This window comes from Pipistrellus hanaki (assembly GCF_964339955.1).
Source record: "Pipistrellus hanaki genome assembly, chromosome: 13".
Classification (NCBI taxonomy): Eukaryota; Metazoa; Chordata; class Mammalia; order Chiroptera; family Vespertilionidae; genus Pipistrellus; species Pipistrellus hanaki.
Window position 1 is genome coordinate 55,558,943 of NC_140515.1, and position 21,162 is coordinate 55,580,104.

The 21,162-nt window shown below is 46.3% G+C and overlaps 1 protein-coding gene across 3 annotated transcripts in view; it reads right to left on the minus strand.

The window, feature by feature from the left end:
* Positions 1-21,162, minus strand: part of XCR1 (X-C motif chemokine receptor 1) — a 31,652-nt gene that overhangs the window by 10,147 nt on the left and 343 nt on the right. For 2 of the 3 annotated variants that reach the window (XM_084902063.1, XM_084902061.1), the window contains exons 2-3: positions 20,692-20,748; positions 19,481-19,573 (exon numbers count right to left, since the gene is read on the minus strand). The gene's annotated coding sequence lies outside the window, so the exon portion shown is untranslated. Of the gene's footprint in view, positions 1-19,480; positions 19,574-20,691; positions 20,790-21,162 lie in introns of those variants that run through there. The other variant, XM_084902062.1, reaches the window with a different exon arrangement.

Consider the following 21,162-nt stretch of genomic DNA (forward strand, 5'->3'; position numbering starts at 1 on the left):
GCATTTATGACAAAGAATCAAAAATTCATGTTTTCAAAAAAAAAATGATGCATGATGTTTATAGAAAGTTTATTCTTAATAGCCCCAACCTGGAAATAACCAAAATGTCTCTTAAGGAATGAATTGCTAAATTCCATATCATGGGCTATTACTGAGGGGTTTTATGATTAATAACCCCCCACCCCTCCCCCCCAAAAAAAGCTCTCTCAAAAGGTCACATACTGGGCAATATCATTTATATAACATTCTCGAAATGACAAAACCATGGAGATGGTAGGCAGGCGTGGTTGCCGGGGTTAGGGATGGCGGGGGCAGATGTGACTACAGAGGTAGCAGGAGGCAAGTCACGGAATAGCGGTGAATTCAAGTCTGGAAGGACTGGGTGTATGCAAATTAAAGCTGTCGGATGTCATTTTTTTACCCATGCGTTTGGCAAAAACTAGAAAGTCAGATTGTTAGGACGAAACACTCCTAATCTCTCCTACTTGGCCATGTTTTCTGGGATATATTTTGTGGGAAGCCTTTTCCCATAGCTCGGGGCAGACAGCTGGCGCCTGCAGAAGCAAGATAAGACGGAATCCCCCTTCGCCTACTGACCTATGACCTCTCCCCCCTTAATTCCCTTGACCCACTTGTGCCCTCCCTGCCATTCCCCCCGCTTGACTGACGGGCGCTGCCACAACCTGACCCGATGTTGCATACTTCTACCCTAGATCAGAGAACCCAGCCATCCCCTTAGGGCTGACTCCACACACTGGTCTCAGCCCGCTGTGAGAGCGCCATAAAATTTCTTAAAAACTCTCATAACTTCTCTTGGCCTGGCTGCTTTCTGGGGACCTACCACAGATCATCTCTAGGGCTGACAAGGCTGGGGAAAGAGGCCCCTCGAGGCAATCTTATGTGAGTGTGAATTGGTACAGCGCAGTGGTCGGCAAACTCATTAGTCAACAGAGCCAAATATCAACAGGACAACGATTGAATTTTTTTTTGAGAGCCGAAAACTGACTTCTGCACATGGGACACGAAGTTTCAATCTCACTGTACGTGCACGCCCACACGTGGTATTTTGTGGAAGAGCCACACTCAAGGGGCCAAAGACTTGCATGTGGCTCGAGAGCCGCAGTTTGCCGACCACCAGTATAACGTCCCCTCTGATTGGGCAGCTCCTCTCTTAGGCTGCGCACCCAGAGAAACGTGGCTGGGATCACCAGGAGACAGAGGGAAGATGCTCAGGGGAGTGTGGTTGGTTGCAAAGTCTGGAGTGTCTGTCCCTACAGAATGGACACATAAAACGTTGATACGTGGACACGCAGGAAGACAAAACAGAAATCAGAACTACATTTACTACAGCTGCATGGGTCTAGCTCAAAAAAACATCATGCTGCCCTGGCTGGTTTGGCTCAGTGGCTAGCGCGTCGGCCTGCAGACTGCAGGGTATCGGGTTTGATTCCTGTCAAGGGCACATGCCGGGTTGCAGGCTCGATCCTTAGGAGGGGGCCAATCAATGTTTCTCTTTCATTATTGATGTTTCTCTCTCTCTCTTTCTCCCCCTCTCCCTTCCTCTCTGAAATCAATAAAAATTTTATATTTAAAAACAAAAACATCAAGCTGAATAATAAAATTAAAAAAAGCATCCCAAATGATATTTGATGGCACAGAGTCACTCTCGTAAACTAAATGCACACACACTGGAGTTTTCAAGAACATAAATGTGTATTCCTCTTGGCACAGACCGCCAGTGACTGTGCCAGGCCTCGGTGAGGAGAACATTCCATTCAATTCTGTGCATCTAGGCAACTTGCAAAAATGTCCCAGGCATGATACTGGGGACTGATGGGTCAGGTTTGGGAACCAGACCAACCTCTTCCGAATGGGTGGCTTTCAATCTGGGCTCCACACCAACTCACTCGGGAAGTTTGAAAACACTGATGTCTGGGTCTCACAGCCGGAGGTTTCAGTTTGATTGACATGGAGGGTGGGCCTGCACTGCCAGGATTTTACAAAGTCACTCCCCTCCTCCCTCCTACCCCCGCCCCTCCCCACCCATCTCCTTCTCACCCCAATGATTCCAGGCACAGCGAGATTGGGCACCACCGCCCAGGGCTCAGATTTCATATGCCAGCCAATTGCTCTGGGGAATCCTGTCATTTAGGCAAGTACTGATGACACTTGGGTCCTCAGCTTTGAAACGGGAGACAAAGGCCTTGCTGCAGGCTTGAATGGCGTGATGGGATGTTGGTCACTGACTGCCCCTTAGAGGTGGCTCCACAAACCGCAGCCATTATTATTATTTAAATGAGAAGATCATTGAATTCATCAAAGTTAGAAGAGAGAACTGTGAATCCCGATACACCCACATTTTTTTCTGGGAAAGGGGGAGTCCTAATACCAGGGCTGACCCCCCGTGGTCCTGAGTCCCACCCGGTCAGGAAGGAAGCTGGCCTTGTTGGCAGCTTCCATCTGAAGACGCTGGAGAAATACGCGGCTGGCCACTGCCCTCTACTGAAATAATACTGCCATTTCTAAGTTGAGAACAGACTTGTCCTGTGATTGCACTTGAATGCCAACTCATCGGGGATGAGGCTGGCTCCTGTGTGAGCACTCACAGAAAATGTTGTCCTTCTAAAGAAATCCCGGTAATTATAAGAGGGAAGCCATGGCACTTTCTTATTTCTATTTTCAGCATTTGACACATGCTATTAGGAAAGAAAGAATCTATTGTCACAAACACAACTCATCACACAGCAGACACAAGGGGCAGGTGCTATGATCTCCTCTGTTATACAGATGAGGACTCTGAGGCCGGGAAGGTAAGTCACACAGCCAGCAAGCAGCGAAGCTGGCTGGCTCCCGAGTCTGTTCCTAACACCGCTGCTATATTGCCTCTTGAATGCCTCTGGCTCCTTTGACTTGATGGCGCCAGTTGTTCTGCAGCCCGGATTATTGTCCAAATAGATTTTCTCTGCTCAACACACCCTTGTCTGTGCCCCATTCCCCTGTGACACATTCCCTCGCTTCCCAGCAGTGAGTCTGCATCAGTTCTCGCTCCCAAATCCCTCAGGAGTTTGGCTGGGACCTGCGTCTCTGATTGGCCCGTGCTCTCCCCAGATGCCCTCACAGACGCCCGCATTATACATGATCAATCAAGGAACTGAGACCTTGACTCAATGTCATGAAAACCCATGATGCTGGAGGAAGCCAAATGAGTTCATGACCTCTCTGATATCTTTACGTTCTGGCTGGACTGAGCCACCGGAGCCACCAACTCATCAGTCTTTTCTATACTTTCAGGTGTTAGACTCATTTAAATCCTTTGGTTTCTCCTGTACTTTCCGCTTTGTCCACCAGGGGGAGCCTTCTGCTCTTAAAGCCTTGATTTCTCCTTTGCACAGGTCAGCTATTGAGCGCTAGAAGTGTGGCTGGTAAGAATTGAGTTGTGCTTATGCACAAATTATACGCCAAATATTGAAAAATTAGTACGTCGTGTGGAATTTAAAATATCTTAAGAAACTTAATAAATTGGTTATATGTTGAAAGATACTATTAATATTAATTCTACCTATTTGTTTTTAGATTTTTAAAAATGTGGCTACTAAAAAATTTTAAAATTGTACGTGGCTCGCTTCATATTTCTATTGGACAGCACTGGTTTAGAGGCTCCCTCCCAATGGCAAACTCTAAGGTAGGCCTGCAGAACCCCAGGGTTCCAGGGAACTCAGTCTGATTACCATTTGCTTGACCTGACACATGAAGAAACCGAGGCCCAGATTGGCCAACAATTTTTCCAAGGATATCAAAGTGATGGAATCTAGAGTTTAGATTAGAACCCAGGTGTCCTGGATTTTTCCTCTTCTATCATGGAAGTTCTTGAATGCCACACAAGGTCACGGGTATAAGACCCTTTGCTGGGCTGTTGAGGTCCTTTTTTTTTTTTTAATTAAATATATTTTATTGATTTTTTACAGAGAGGAAGGGAGAGAGATAGAGAGTTAGAAACATTGATGAGAGAGAGTCATCGATCAGCTGCCTCTTGCACACCCCCTACTGGGGATATGCCTGCAACCAAGGTACATGCCCTTGACCGGAATCGAACCCGGGACCTTTCAGTCCCCAAGCCGACGCTCTATCCATTGAGGCAAACTGGTTTCAGCTGTTGAGGTCCTTTATCAAGAAATGTCACCTCGGGTCTCTCCCTGCTTCCTTCCACAGCTCTGCACAGCCAAGGGGCTGCTCCTTGCCGCATCCTATGTCCATCCTATGCCCATCCTGTGAGCATTTCTCCACTGCCTGCTGCCAATCCCAGCCCCTGCTTTAGGCCTCTATCCGGTGCTCCCTCCAGAGCGCCGACAGCTGAACTTGAGACCCTGAAGACAAGCAGCAACTGCTTATCCTTTGTCTTAAACCACCCTCTTGACCTGCCCAAACCCAATTCTATGCAGGGGGTGGGGGGAGCATAGTGGCTCTTGCTGGAATAAGTCCCGTTTAGCTGAAAGGATGAAGAAACAGCCGGATAGACTTGCCCCATGCTGACCGCATGACCAACCTACACTGTCATCCCTGAGAGCTCACGTAGGCCACAGGCACAGCCTGCGGCAGGGTGACCGGTTACCATGTGGCCAGTGACTCACATGGGAACTGAAAGCACCTCTCACTGGAGTGACTTCTCTAAAGAGGACACCTGAGTCAGCAGTGAGGGCATTGGAGACCAGGCCAGACCCTGAGTTCACGTCAGGGCTCTTAGGCCCTAGTCGTCCCCCCCCCTCCCCCCCACACACACACCTGTGCTACAGCCCAGCAGGATGGCAGCATCGTGGCTCAGCAGTTGTGTCCTTAGTGGTCAGGGCTGAGGCCCAGAACATGTGTATGTGGGTTTGTCCAGGTCAGAAGGTCCAGATGCTGCCTTGTTTCTCCTTGTCTCGGAGGCCCCATGCAATGGGGGCCAAGGGTCTTGGCCACGCTCTGGGTCTGCGGCCTGAGTGTGGCAGGGTTGCTTGGGCCATCACTGCTCCATGCCTGCAGCCTCATCTCTCCCTCTTCTGGGCCTAACTTACAGAACGGCTGAGTCCTGGACTAACAGAACCTGTCTGTATGAGTCAGCAGTCGCAAGATGAGGGAGCTCTTCCCAGTTCCAGCTGTGCCACTTTGGACTAGTCACTGTATGTCTCTGAGCCTCAGCTTCTCACTTGTAACTATTTATTACTCTTTTTAAAATTCCTTTAAAACTTAGTAGTTTAACCTGGCCGGTGTGGCTCAGTGGTTGAGCATCAACCTATGAACCAGGAGATCACAGTTAGATTCCTGGTCAGGGCACATGCCCAAGTTGTGGGCTCAATCCCCAGTGGGGGGCATACAGGAGGCAGCTGAGCAATGATTTTCTCTCATCATTGATGTTTCTAACTCTCTCTCCCTCTCCTTTCCTTTCTGAAATCATATATATATATATATATATATATATATATATGTATGATTATATGATTTAATAAATATATTTAATAAAGATTTAAATAATAAACACTTGTTATCTCAAACAATTATTATTTCTTAGGTCAGGAATTTAGGAACAACTCAGTTGTGTGGTTTTGGCTCATGATCTTTCATGAGATGGGGTCAAGGTGTCTGCTGGGGCCCCAGTCATCTGAAGGCTGGACTGGGGCTGGAGGATCTGTTTACTGACAGCTCACTCACAAGTCTCTCCATGGGGTTGCTTGAGGGTCCTCCTGACATGGTAGCTGGCCTTTCCCAGAGTGAGCAATCTGAGAGAGCAAGACAGAAGCCACACTCGATTATGACATAGCCTCTAAAGTTAAACTCTATCTCATTTGTTACCCAAGTCAACCTGTTGAAGGTTGTGAATACCAGGAGGTACAAACTATTGGGAGCCATCTTGAAGTCTGGCTACCATGATAGTGTTAATAACATTTGCTCTGCTCGCCTCACAGAGCCATCATAAGTTTTGTTTGTATAACTTCAAGAAAATCCATTAATCAAAGGTGCTTCTGCTAAGGGTCAAGGAGACAGCTGCTAAAAACAGCTGTACTAGGGGCTGCTGGGGCTGGGCCCTGAGACCATCAGAGGAGCACAGGAGGGCCAGCGAGGAAACTTGGTAGCTCAGAGGCCTCCAGCCCTCGTTGCCGTCCCCATGTGAAGGTATAAAGTGGAGACGATTAGGAAGTTGGCCTATTACATATGGGTGCTCACTGAAGGGAAGTTCTGCTCATCCGTTAGTGTTCTCTCTCCAAGGAAAACAGGTGGGCAAGGCTCAGGAATTCCAGGAGGGGGACTGAATAAAGATGGCGCTTGAATTGTGTCCTAGCCCTTCGTTCTGACCTTCAAATGAGTTCATTTGCCCTCCCCAAATGCCAAAGATCTGCCTAAATGAGAAGGTCATTGTTATGACCTCCTGGCAAGACTCACCCAGGTCATTCCTCAAAGAATCTCTCCTGACTTCGTAAGTAGCCATAAAAAAAGAATAAGAATATTTTCAATGTTTTGCAACTATCAGAAACAACTTCTCAAAGTTGAGTCTAAATCTTTCCTAGTTCACTTATGTCCACTCCACTCTAAGGATAGCCTAGTTACCACTGATGCATAACCAATCACTCTGAAACATAAGGGTGAAGGGCGGCAATCATCTTCTTTTGCTCTTGATATTCTGGGTTAGGAATTCTGGACAGGCTTAGCGGGACTATCTGTGGGATGTCTCATGGAGCTGCGATAGGATGTCAGCTGAGGGTTCAGTCATCTGAAGGTCAGCCTGGGCTGGAGGTCCAAGGTGGCGCACACTCACTGTGGGTAGCTGGTGCTGGCTCTGGGCTGGACGCTCAGCTGAGCTGTCCACAAGAATGCCTTGCCAGGGCCTCTCCAGCAAGGCTGTCTCAGAGTAGCTGGGTTTCTTATATGGCACTGGATTCTCCTGCAGCTGGTGTTTTTAGAGAACCAACTGGACTCTGTATGGCCTTTTCAGTGTCACTTGTCCTACAGTTTATTACGTATAAGCTACTGTGGCCCGCTGGGTCCAGGCGAGTCATCAGGCTAGCGTAGATTCAAGGGGCTGAGAATTAGACTCTGTCTCCTGATGGCGGAGTGGCAAGGTTCCACTGCAGATGAGCGCGTGGGATGGAGAAGTAGCTGGGGTCATCTCTGGGAAGTACCATCTCCCACAAATGACTAGAATCGTTTCCCACACTCGAAGGCCTGCATTGAGTAATCCATGAACATCTCATTGCATAGAGTCTAAGACGACTTAAAGATTCTCTAGAATAATCTTTGTTATTAGATGAGACCTCGAGAGCAGAAGTGGCTTCCCCCAGCTCACACAGCTGGTCAGAGGATTAGTAGAAAGAACCTAAGTCAGCCACCCACCTGCACTTCATTCTGCCTTTGGTATCGTTTCCTTCCTTCTTCCTAACAGAAGAACAATTTTGTGCAGGCGTCTATCCTGCCCACACGGTCCATAGCCCCAAAGGGAGCTGAGCCTGCAATGTCGCTCTGTCCACACCCAAGGCCAGCATGGCAGGATGAAGCCTGCAGATGAAGCCACCATCCCATGACAGAGTAGAAAAAAGTCACCAAAAAGTGGAGTTGGAGCCACTGTATTGATCAGCCATAGGCCTGCTCTACTGTCCTTTCATTTGTGAGTCAATGATCTCCTTTTTGTTAAAGTCACTTTTAGTTCAGCTTCCGGTTACGTGCAGCTAAATGCCTCCTAATTAAAATACTCCTTCTGCCTGGCCAGCATAGCTCAATGGTTGAGCATCAACCTACCAATCAGGAGGTCACGGTTCAATTCTTGGTCAGGGCACGTGCCTGGGTTTCGGCTGGATCCCCAGTGTGGGACATGCAGGAGGCAACTGATCAACGATTCTCTCTCATCATTGATGTTTCTCTCTCTCTCTCCCTCTCCCTTCCTCTCTGAAATCAATTAAAAAATGAAAAATAAAAACCTTCTGTTTCTGGCATTAGCCCTGACCTTAGGAAGGAACCTTCAGAGAGATTTAGCTCACATGCCAGGCCTTCGCCTCAGGAGTGGCCATTGTGCCCCGACCTGACATTTTCTCTCGCTCTCTGTCCCTAACCTCCACCTGTCACGGATTCAGTCCCTCCAGAACCCACTCTTATTGCTCCCATTATCCTCAGTTTCTGCTCAGGGTTGGAGTCCTCTGCTCTTCCCAAATCTCACTCCAGTGGCTTCAGCCTTATAACCTACTGTTGTCTCAGATGCCCTTCTGCCCATACTGGCCACCTTCCTGAATTTGGAAGGCTTTGTGGTTAGAGTCCTCTTTCTTGAGTTGTGTTCTGCACCTCTGGGTGCATAGCTGGCTGGACCCCAGCACCGGATGCTCACTTGGTTTCCATGTGTTGTACCGTGCAGATGCTGGACACTCTACCCCTGCAGTTGGACAGGACCTCCTCCCTCCCTTGCCCCTCCTTTTGTGTCTCCTCCAGGACATCCCCTTGTAGATCTTCCTGTTGGACACTTTGGGGGAAATGCTTGAATTGGGAGATACAACATCCCATAGTTACACCTTTAATATCTACACCTTCGCACAACAGAGTCAGTCATGTTTCACAGGGCAGAAGGCTCATTTGTATACTGTTCACGTTTTATCATATTTCTCTCCTGCTGGTTGGAGAGTGAGGTCATATGAGATTGTGAAAGCAGAATAAGTAGTCTCTGCCTCCAATAAGATTTGGAATGAAGTACTAGGTGTGCATAAAGAAACATGCAGAAAGCCATCTACATCAGTTCTCACTACGATATGTTCATCTTTGCTTGAGGTCTCTGTGTTCATCCTCACCACCTCTCTGTGGCCCCAAAGGATTTCCTTGCACTTCAAAGGATTTCCTGCTTGCTAACAAATATCAGGCTTTGGGGGCAGAATTCATTTTGAGACTTGCTCTCCTGGTGACCCGGAGTGAGGTTTAGGGGCAGTGGGGGGAGGAGGGGCAGAAGGTACACACTCATTAATGAGCAGTGGGGAATTTGCTAAAGATTTCAGGGGCTTATGGGGGCGGACAGGGGGGAGGGAAGCAGGGCAAGTTAACCTCACACATATGTGTCCAGCAGGTTTGTTGAGACCTTCCTCTGAGCAGTGGAGGCAACTCTTTTCTCTTCCTTGTCTTTTTGACCTCAGCACCAGTCTTCCTCTTCCTCCTCCCTCCTTTGTGCTCCAGAAAAGTCCCTTTCTTCTGTGGAAAACGTAGGAGGGGTTCAAAGTAGAGTCTGGAAACTCCCTTTCCACCCTTTGAAAAGTAGACTTCTCAAAGCCCTTTCTTCTCTCTTTTTTATTTTAAAAAATATATATTTTATTGATTTTTTACAGAGAGGGAGAGAGAGGCATAGAGTTAGAAACATCGATGAGAGAGAATCATCGGTCAACTGCCTCTTGCACACCCCCTACTGGGGATGTGCCCGCAACCACGGTACATGCCCTTGACCGGAATCGAACCTGGGACCTTTCAGTCTGTAGGCCGACGCTCTATTCATTGAGCCAAACCGGTTTTGGCAAGACCCTTTCTTCTCAAAGAAACTTTCATGCCAGCAGCTACAGAGATGTTTCTCCATAGTCTTTGCAATTATCTTTAACATGGTGGTCAGTGCAGAGGAAGGTTCATGATTCAAAGCTGTCGCTAGAGTGAGGCATCAGGAGTTCCAATCTCTTTGCTTTTCCTTGGGGTGGTCAGATGAATCCAACCCGAGGACCACCCAGGCCCAGAGACCTCAGAATTCCAGTGCAGTTGGCCTGTGGCCAGTGTGCTTGGCAGACACCCCTACTTGGGGCTGCAGGTTGCCTATGACCTCTGAACTTGCCCACTGCCAGATCAGGCATATTGCAAATCAATTAAGGCCTGAGAAGTGATTTGGGTGTCTTGCTTTTCAAAGTCATATTGTCAGGCAAGGTGTCTTACTGGTCATCCTCTTCAGGAACTATTTCTGCCTTCTGAGAAGGACTTCTGCCCCCAGGACCTGAGACTAATCCTGTCCCCTTGGCGCTAGCTGGGACCGCATTCTCCTCTCCCACCTGCCTCAGGCCCTACTGTGTGCACTGTGGCTCACTGCACAGTGGTCTCCAGAAAGGCCTCACACATTCGGAGCCTTAGGGAGGCCTGTGTGTCAAGTGTTCAGTGTTTGTTTACATACCCAGCTTCACATCTCATCTATTGATGTATTTCTACGCTGACTTACCCGGAGCTTGTGGTCTCGGCAAATAGGACCTCTCGATTGCCTATCAACACTTTCCACACAGAGGAAGCCAGATAGCATCGTGTACGTGTACCGATGGATTGTTTTCATCTCTCATCAAGAGGCTGAAGCAGCAGATTCTCATGAAGTTTTCTCCTTTGAGGACAGATGATGAAGCGCCTCGGGTTTAGCTATCTCATATGGAGAATGGGATCATTGTTAAAACACTGTTTGATCCTCACCTCCCACAGGACTGCCCTGGACCTGCAGCAAAGACTTCTGAGTGTCTCAATCTCCTTAAGAGAAGGGAGTTTTCCAAGAGGACACCTAGTGGGAGAGCAGAGAGCAGGAGTGGGAGCTGTCTGGTGTCACAGGTGGTTTAGGGTGTATCCATGCTCTTGAATGCTTTCATGGGCCTCATGGCTGTCACTCTTTCCACCTGTCACCCTCCATCTCCTCTTACTCTCAATAACTAATGATCTCTGGTTTCTTCAGGCCCAGACTCCAGATGGAGCTGGTCTGACCAGCAGAGACTGGACATGCCCTCTCCTATTCATTCTCTTTCGAAATAATAAACTTCTAAATTTTTAACTAGGCACAGAATACAGGATGGGGCAAAAGCAGGTTTATGGTTGTTTGTGTGGAAAATAATACAATAATTAATAAGTAATAAACTGTGTTTTGTATACTCAAAACTGTGACCCTACTTTATATGGACCCTGGTTTTAATGAGGCACACAGCTGACTAGGATAGGACTAACATTTCCCAGCCTTCTTTGCACCTGGGTGAAGCCATATGCTCATGTTTTGGTCAATGGGATGCCAATGCAAGTTATCTATGCCACTTCCAGGTTGTGCTTTTAAAGGGAAGGGGCATGTCCTCTGGGGTCCTTTTTCCTTTTCTATCAATACTTACAGGAATGTGGATGTTGCAAGCCATCTTGAACAGTGAAGATGAGGACAAAATTATAGAGTTGGCAGAGCAACAAGAGAGAAAGTGCCTGGGTCCCTGACACCTTTGCAGAATAGAACTGTCATGCTAGCATAGACTTCCACAAGAGAAAAAAAAAAAGAAAACATAGATTTGTTTTAACCATGTGATTGGGGTTTGACCATAGCAGCTGAGCTACTGTTTCCTTTAGAAAAACACGAGTCACCAGCCTCAACTGGAAAGCCTATGGTTGGGCTCCTTGGCCCAATCAGTGACCACCTAACCACAGAGAAGACCTGTGGGAGGGCAGTTTCAGCCAGGAAGGGGAATATACTGTGGCAGGGAAACCCTCAAAACCAGAGACTCGCACAGCATTAACTGTGTACATCGCAAGATGGCACAGATCATTTTCACTAGGTGAATAGAAAAGGATGTCAACTGTGTCTGTCTGAATATCTGTGGCGTTCCTAGAGAACCAGCAGGATGAAAAACACCAGGTTGGAAATTTCGAGCTCAGTGGTGTTGAGAGCTGGGGACATCATCAATGGGAGTTTGAGGCATCCTTAATCTGACTCCGTGGCAACCACAACTGCCTCTTTCTATCCAGTAACTTCCGGTTAAATTCCCTGGTGAGGGATTCTGATTGGCTCAGTTAATGTTATCACCTTAGTTTTGTCAGCTCCCTTTGCACCAGACCATGTCGTAAGCCACTAGCAATCTATGGTAGGGTGTCCACTCCTGCTCCCCTCTGTGGTCACTCCTGTCCAAGAGTTATCCCATAACTGCTTTCCCTAGGTGGACAGGTAGGTAGGTTGGGGGCTGTATGCTAGGCAGTTTCAGTCAAAGGGGCACTGGGCACAGAAAAAAACAAACAAAAACACCTAAGGCATTAAGGAATTGGCTGTAACCACTTCTGATGATTCTGGCAGGTTTTAACACTGGAGGTTCTAGTCAAAGTATGAGAAGGGCTCCAGAATGGGTAAGACCAGGAGTTTGTGAGGAATGCTGAACTTCAGGGCTGGCCCTGGACCTTTTGAATCAGAATCTGTACTTCAACAAGGTTTACAGGTGATTCATGAGCACACGATGCTTCAAAGAGCATTGATTTAAGCCATCATCACAATCCTCATCATTTCTATTGACCTGAATCTAGTTCTTGCAAATAGATGAACCCCATATGGTATCACCAAGAAAGTGGGGCTGAAGAATGGATTACTAAGAAGGTCACTGTTGGGTCCTCCCTCTTCCCTCCCAGGAAAAGCATGCATGACTTTCTAGAAAACCCTTATGTCCCCAAGTCATACCATGAGGGCCTCAGGGAATCTTGGCCGGGAACCTAGTTTCTTGAAAATCAAGGTTTCTGCCAGCTGCAATTGCCTCCACCCTTACCCTTCTGTCTCTAGACTCAAGAGTGTCAAAGGGTAGATAATGGTGTTTAGCCCACAGGAGGTAGGTGAAGAGGCCCACAGTCATTCTGAAACCATAAGGTATCATAAAATAGGTCATCCTTCCCGGAAGCTTTGCCTTCTGTTTTTAAACACAGGCGTTACTTAGGCAATGTTTCTGGGGCCGGCTAACTCAGACTCAATTGCCTAGAAGGGTCACATTCTCTGGGACAAAACTCTGGGCAGGATCCCTCCCAGGACATCCATATCTACCCCTGATGGCCCGGGAAGGGGAAAGAAAGAAGCTTCCCGACATGTCTCCTAAGGCTGATCTTCTGGAAAACGGTTCTTGACATGCAGCCAACTGGATTCAATGGAGGCAGCCTGTATATCAGCCTGCTGGAGTCCCTTGAAAACATTCAATTCTAGCGAGGCAATTGAAAGTAATGGCTTAAGAACATGAGTGGGGTTTAAAGGGATCTTGTTTCAAATGCCAGTTCTGCCCTTTGCTACCTATGAGCTTGGGCAAGTTTAACTTCTCTAAGCCTTCTCTGTAAGTTCCTGGTAGCCCAGGCCTGCTGAAGTTAACTGAGTTTCCTCATCTGTACAGAAGAGGAATAATAACAACAACTACAACAACAAAAATCATCTTCCTTGTAAAGCTTTGTGGACTTAGGTACTTGACCTTGTGTACAGTTAAATCCTCAGTTTTTGATGTGGGTAGGAGTGTGGACATCACGGATCTCTCAAACTTTATTGCCCCAAAGTGTCATCTGGAGATTTTGGTAAAAGGCCGTGTCTGATTGGGCAGATCCGTTTGGGGCCTAAACTTCTGTACATGTGAAAGCTTCCCAGGGCGCCACTGCTCTGGGGACCACAATTCCTATGGCAACAGTATAGACTCTACCACTGACCTGTGGATATTCCTTAGGTACTGCCTCTCAGTATTCAAAACCTGACCAGACAATTTCAGACACCGCATTACAAAAAGCAAATGAACTGCCATCTGTTACTTGATCTCACCACAAACTTTCTATTTTCATTTGTGTTTTGTTGCTGTTGTTAATAACCTCCTGGAGGCAGAACTTCAATGTGGATGAAATGCCAAGACTTAGAGACACGGTGAACCCCCCAGGCAGCGGGATCTGGTTTAGGCAGGTCCTCATGGTACATGATTTCCCGTGTTTAAAAAATACCTCCCTGATTGATGTGGCAGTTTTATTGTGGTTATGGCTTTCAACACACTTCCTGTGTTTCTTGTAAAACAGCGACAGCCCCAATGATGACAGGTTTCTTTGAGGGCTTGAGTTGGACCTGGGGTACCCACTTGGTCCTCACGGTAAGGCCTTTGGCCTTTTTTTGAGCACACACCAGGGCAAATAATCTATGTGGACCTTGTACTTGCTGTTGGAGCAAAAAATTGCAATTCTGGTGGAAAAACATGAGGTTTGCAGCACTTCACAGCTTCACCTTCTGAGAGGAAACAGCCCCTCAACAACAGAAAAGAGGAGCCAGTTGTTTTGTAGTCAAGATTGCCTGGGTCACTGATCTCAACGGCAATGCTCACAGTTGCTGGAAATTCAGAGATTCATACGTTCTTGGAGTTGAACTTGGTCTGAGAACTTCTAAAGGCAACTCCTCAGTGTTTCAGCGATGGAAACTGAGACCAGAGGAGCTACGTGACTTAGCCAAGATCGCACAGCTAGCCTGGCCTTCATGACCATTGTAGAATCCTCCCTCAGATATTTTAGATGCATCTCTTTGCCTCGTCACCCCCATTTCCTACAACGTCTACCCATGATGTGATAAAAATGATGCATTAATTACTTCTCTTTTCTTCATGAATTTTTCCATTATGGAAATAGCAAATGCCATAATACATACAGTATAATTAGAAAGCAGAGGGGGAAAAACACCCACTCCATCTTTTTGACCTGATGCATATCTACTACTTTAAAATCCTTTGGTATTTTTCTTATTTCACTTTTTAATTATTAAAGTATAGTTGCCTGGAAATGAACATTAAAACCACATAGAACGCCATAAAAAGTCTTATTTCCCATTCCTTTCCTAGTTTCCTCCTAATAGGTTTCTTCATTTGATTGTTTTTTTTTCTATTTCTTCTGGTATTTAGCTTGATAGTGCTAAGTGGCATACTACAACTACATCTTCGATTATCAGCTCAAAGCTCTATCGAAAGACTTTTAGTTGCAATAGGTGAGAAATTTATTCACTTATAGATCCCCTTCTCCAACCTGCAAATCATGGATAGTTCTGTATTCTTATTGATTGTTAACCTTATGATTTTGCAGAATATTCCATTTCTGTTTATTGACCCATTAATTATTGGTGGTAACTCTTGGTTCCCCCTCTATATAAGTTGGAAAATTAATACCCATTTTCTTCCATCCACTGCTTCTCTCCCATCTACTCCTCACCCTCTCTCAACTATATCACCTCTGTAATGTTGCCAAGGCTTACAGCACATGCCTTCTGTTTAGTAAATTTGTTCTCCATGTTCTGTCAGTTAAGTCTGATCATTGAAAGCCAACGAACAAGCTGTATTTAAAGTACAGATATTATAAATATTAATCTCTACAGAAATAGGTGTTATGCTGGGATCTGTAGAGGGGAATGTTTCAATATCAAGGCCAAGTGGGTTTTCTTTTCCTAGACTGTACCAAATCATGCATTTTGGTTGGTTTTATATTTAGTCTATGATGTGTGTGTGTGGGAAGTAGCTGGTCGATGGATGATTCTCCTCATTAATGTTTCTCTCCCTCTCTTTCCCTTCTTCTCTGTGAAGTCAATAAAAAAGAGAGAAAAATTTGGGAAAATATCTACCAATAAAGAAATAAGAAAACTATGGTATCATCTACAAATACTTTATAGTTCTTAAAAGTGATGTTTGTGGGCAATTTTTAATGATGTGGGATAATTTTTTGATGTAATAATGAAAAAAAGGATATAAAATTGTATGTATCACACAATTTGGATGATGTAAAACACATAGTCATATTAATTAGTGTTAACAGTGAGGGAAGAGATAGCAAAAAATGCTTATTTTCTTCTTTGTACTTGTTGTAAGTTTTGTTTTATCCCTGACATGTTGGTAGGAAGGGTTTCTATTCTAGACCCTGCTCATCTCCATCTACTTCCTTAAACCTGGGGATTTAAGTCACACATTGCACACTCTGTCCACTCAGCTTCCGGTGCACTTCCTCCTGTGCCTTCCCCCCTCTCCCCCCTGCCCAACCCCAGTGCCATCACTCACTTCTGGGGCAGCCACTCTGCGTCAGGAATGTGTTAGTTCTGTTTTCGACAGCACTTTGCAAAGCAGTACACATTGTGACATTTGTTCCTTTGTTGGTTTGAGAGCCGCTGGAGCATTTTTGCCTATTTGGAAACAACAGAACTCTGGTGTTTAATGGATTTGTGGGGGAGTGAGAATATGACATCTGTTTCGACTTCCACCTAATACAATTAATATTAAAAAGCATAGACAACTCCCATGCATTTCCCACTTTCAATGGAAAAAAACCAGAACTCTTTGCTTTGGCTTTATTTTGTTTGCTTTTAAGAGCTCTTTGCACAAATGTATTAGCCCAAATAGGGTCTTGGTTTGACAAGAGTAGTAAGAGGTGGATGAGTAGGACACTGCTGAGCCTTTTATGACCTGATAGGTCTTCCTCTGCCTCAAAATGCTGCACCATTTCTTGTCAACGGGTGCTGTCACACGCACTAGTGATTTTAAAACTGGTTCCATGTCAACAGAACTTGACTTACACAGAAAAAACTCAAGAATGTGCAGAAGTTCCGTTTATCTTTAAAACCAACCAAACAAACAAACAAAAAAAACCACACAACAACACACCCACAAAACCATGATGGTCAATGCAGTCATACTTAGAGTAGTAACCTGACCTTTACTAGTACATGCTCAACTCCATGAGCCTGTGAACAAAGCAAGAACATGGCGGATGCCAATAGAGTGCTTCCATGGGCCAGACACTGCTTAAGTGCTTTAGGTACATTTGTATTCACAGCAAACCAGTGAGGGATATCCCCACTCTACAGATAAGGAAACTGAGGCTCAGAGAAGTCCACTGATTTGCTGAAGGTCACCGAGCCTGTCAGCTCAGGCAGTCCAACTCCAGAGCCACACTTTTCGTCACTGTGCTGTGCTCCCTCAAGTAAACCATGGTGGAGAAGCACCAAAAGGGTGTTCTAGAAGGCAGGGAAATACATTCAGCCTGGCTCGTTCTTCTGGTTAAAAATGTTCTTCTTTGTGCTTTCCTTGGGTGTTCTATACTGATAGCTTCTTGCTCTTGAAGTCAGAACATTTCAAAGTGTTGCAATCACTCAGTTCTCCAGTTGGTATGAGGGTGCCACAGAAGAAGCCAACCCAGGCTCTGGGCCAGGGAGTGGTGGGAGATGGGCAAGATCAGAGGCAGCTGTGGATGGAGGAACGCAGGCAGACTTCATGTAAGGGCTGTTTGCGTGGGGCCTTGAAACCATACAAAATTCACAAGGAGAGAGAACGAGGACCTAGTGATGGTTTCTGAACACATGCTCATTTAAAAAAATATATTTTTTAATTGATTTCAGAGAGGAAGGGAGAGGAAGAGAGAGATAAAAACATCAATGATAAGAGAAAAATCATTGATTAGCTGCTGCTTGCACACTCCACACTGGGGATCAAGGCTGCAACCTGGGCATGTGCCCTTGGTCAGCATTGAACCTGGGACCCTTCAGTCTGCAGGCCGGCGCTCTATCCATTGAGCCAAACCGCTAGGGCTGACCACATGCTCTTTTATTCAGTCGTAGTGTACCAGTCCTCTTGGAGTCTCTGAGTGACTGCAGCTGAGTCAGCACCATTTTTCTTGGGGGAGAGGTTTCAGGGTTCAACAGCCTGATCTCCACAGTCACCTTGGGGGCTCCCCTGCTCTTCCAGAGATAATGTTTCCTTCCACTCAGGTCACTGCCGTCTCCATGACACCCATGATTTGAGGTGGGGGATGGGGTACTGTTTGCAACATCTGCGGTTTGCGGAAGCAACTCTGGACATTTTCTGTTGCGGGAAGTGACTGCACTCCACGCAGAGGTGGGATGGCGTATGTGTCAAAAGGGGGCCCCCTGAGGGGAGTCTGAGCCCACAGGAAGAGACCCCCGGGGCCCATGCGGCGGCCCTTCTGAGACTAGACCTGCGACAAGGGTCGGTTTCACACGTGGTCAGGCACTTCCTGTGCACTGAGCTCCCACAGGGGCATCTCAGCACCTGTGGACACCACGGACAACTGGGGGCGTTGTTCACAGAAATGACACCGAACTGCCTCTGCCACGCTCCTTTGCTAAACCAACAGCTTGAAGCAAACCAGAGGCACCTGTTTCCTCACCCCACCCCCACCCTCCCCTCACCCCATCCCCATCCCCAGGAGTACAGTTCCCATCTCCCAGGTCACCAACACGCTGCCCTCCTCTTGGCCACCGGACCTCAGTCACTTCCTTCTGCATGTCACTAGGGTAGCCGGCTGGACTCTCCTGCAGAACTGGGGAAGGGAGGCCCATGCCTTCCAGGTCCTACGCCTTGCCCTCACCCTTCTGAAGGTAGATTAACACACTGAGCTTTCCCGGTGGCTACAAGGGAAAGAGACCCTCCCCTTCCCCTTTGCAGAGCGTTCCTGTGAGAAACCAAGTGTTTGGGAATCTTCCCGGTGGCCTTTGGAGGTGCAGGTAAATATTTGTAAAGGTGATGCCGAAACCGGTTTGGCTCAGTGGATAGAGCGTTGGCCTGCAGACCGAAAGGTCCCAGGTTCAATTCTGGTCAAGGGCATGTACCTTGGTTGCGGGCACATCCCTAGTAGGGGGTGTGCAGGAGGCGGCTGGTCAATGTCTCTCTCTCATTGATTTTTCTGACACTCTCTCTCTTTTCCTCTCTGTAAAAAATCAATAAAATATATTTTAAAAAACAAACAAAAAATTTAATATTTTTAATGGTGAAATTGCCATATTTATCATCAAGCAATGCCACAGGGAGGTAAGCAGGTAGATGGGGTGCCATCTTGTGGGGTGACACAAGCAGATGGGGTGCCATGCTGCCGCCCCACCCCTCTGGCGGAGCTGGGCCAGCAGACAGCGAGGGGGTGTGATTGTTCTAGCCCAGTGGTTGGCAAACTCATTCGTCCACAGAGCCAAACATCAACAGGACAATGATCGAAATTTCTTTTGAGAGCCAAATTTTTAAAACTTAAACTTCTTCCAATGCCAGTTCTTCAAAACAGACTCACCCAGGCCGTGGTATTTTGTGGAAGAGCCACACTCAAGGGGCCAAAGAGCCGTTTGTGGCTTGTGAGCTGCAGTTTGCGAACCATGGTTCTAGCCCCTTGGGCAGGAAGCTGGGTGAAGAGATTACATCAGCTCTCAGCTGTCACCTGGGTTGGTCCTTCAGTAACAGAGGTGACTCACTACCCAGGTGTTCTGACATGAGGGCCTCTGAGCCGAAACGGGGCTCTTTCCAGGATGCTGGCCGGCGCGATGGGCACGAAGGGCAGGCAGACGAAGGGAGACACCGGAGATCCCTGGGCCCCTCCACTCACTCAGTCTCCGGTACGCCCTTCTTTTTTCATCTGTGGGTACAAGCCTGAAAGGAACCAGGGCTGCTGCTCTCAGCGGAAAGTTTGCTTTCTGAGCATTTGGCGTACCCAGCAGGCTTGTTGCTGCTCAAGGGTGTGATTGTGATCACAACCTTGAGACACCACAACCCCCTCTTGTTCACACTGTGACGGGCCATGAGCCACTAGGGTACCTCATGGTCTGACCCAAACTGTTCAAGCTTGGCCTTGGGGGGCGTCCCAGGAGCTGGTGTCTTGGGCACTTACAGAGTCATACAAAAGGCAAAGGTTGGATTTCTGAGCACTGACTCAGAAAACAAAAAGTGTAGGTCCCTCAGTCTGTGCTTAGACCCAGTCCCTTCTTACTCACTCTCTCTGAAGACAGGAAAGCTCAGTCCTCTCAATGTCCCTGCTTCTTTAACAAGAGACCTCCAAGATTCTGGTGATTCATTCAAAAATCTTCCTGGAATGAGAAGAATTAAGATGAAGAAGCACTTGTAATTTTATTTTTTAATTATGCATTTATGGAATTACTTTTTTTTATTGTATGAGGTAGAGACCTAATGTATATCTGCTCATTTCTTTCTATTTTTTGAATGTTTGAAATATTTCATGATAAATGAAAACCATTAGAAAGGAAATAAACAGTTACGAACAAAAACTTAGAGAACTACCACAAAAATAAAAACAAGACTTCACCCCCAATCAATAAGACAACTCCGCAATAACCACTTATAACTGCAAGTATTGTATTTCCTTTTAGCTTCAATTTAGGTGAAACTGAAATCAAATTGTTTTCCATTTTTCTCACTTAGCATGGCATTGTATTTCCCTATATTATTCCAATTCTCTAAAATAATTTGTAATAACCACATACAGTTCATCCCACGGGTAAACCATGATTGATTTAGCCAGACACGTTCTGTTAGGTGGTTAAGATCTCTCTCACTTTTCAGTATGAATGCTAGTAGAACTTGAATATTGTTGCACACATATCCCTGATTCTTTTAAAAAATATATATTTTATAGATTTTTTTTTTTCCAGAGAGGAAGGGAGAGGGAGAGTTAGAAACATCAATCAGCTGCCTCCTACACACCCCCTACTAGGGATGTACCTGAAACTAAGGTACATGCCCTTGACCAGAATTGAACCTGGGACCCTTTAGTCCACAGGTCGACGCTCTATCCACTGAGCCAAACCAGTTAGGGCCCTGATTAATTTTTTTTTTTTAATAATATTTTTAAAAATATATTTTATTGATTTTTTACAGAGAGGAGGAAAGAGGGATAGAGAGCCAGAAACATCGATGAGAGAGAAACATCGACCAGCTGCCTCTTGCACACCCCCCACTGGGGACTGCCCGCAACCAATGCATATGCCCTTGACTGGAATCGAACCTGGGACCTTTCAGTCCACAGACCAACGCTCTACCACTGAGCCAAACCCGTTTCGGCTCTGATTAATTCTTTAGGGTCCTATCTAGAAATGAAGTTCCTGGATCAAAAGGTATGAACAATTTTAAGATCTAAAATATAGTTAGAGAAAGACACCCTCTAGAGAGGGGGCAAGCACCCACGCACCTCCGCCAGCTGTGAATCAGAGGTCCGTCCATCCGCACGCACATCCTCATGCTTTTGCTAAAATAAATGAATTAATTCAATCTCAGCTGATCCGTTTAGTCAGAACAGATCACATGCTGATGAGAATGCAAAATGTGGAAGAAGCACATAGCAGCAGAAAAGTCTGTAATGATTCATTAACACTGGGGCTGCAGCGCCTGAATGGTGTATATCATGTTGACTGAGTTTTGTGGGTGCTGACCCATAGCTGCGTTCAAGGAATAAATCCCAGTTGGTCATGGTATATACTCCTTTTAATATGCTGCTGAATTTGATTTACTCATGTTTTGTTGAGGATTTTTGAATAAATACTCACAGATATTGGTCTGTGGTGTTCTTGTCTCTTCATCTGGCTTTGGTATTCTTGTTCAGAGATCGAGTGAGTAATCAAAAATCTCTGAACTGAGAAAAGTCCTGGACCTGGTGGCTAAG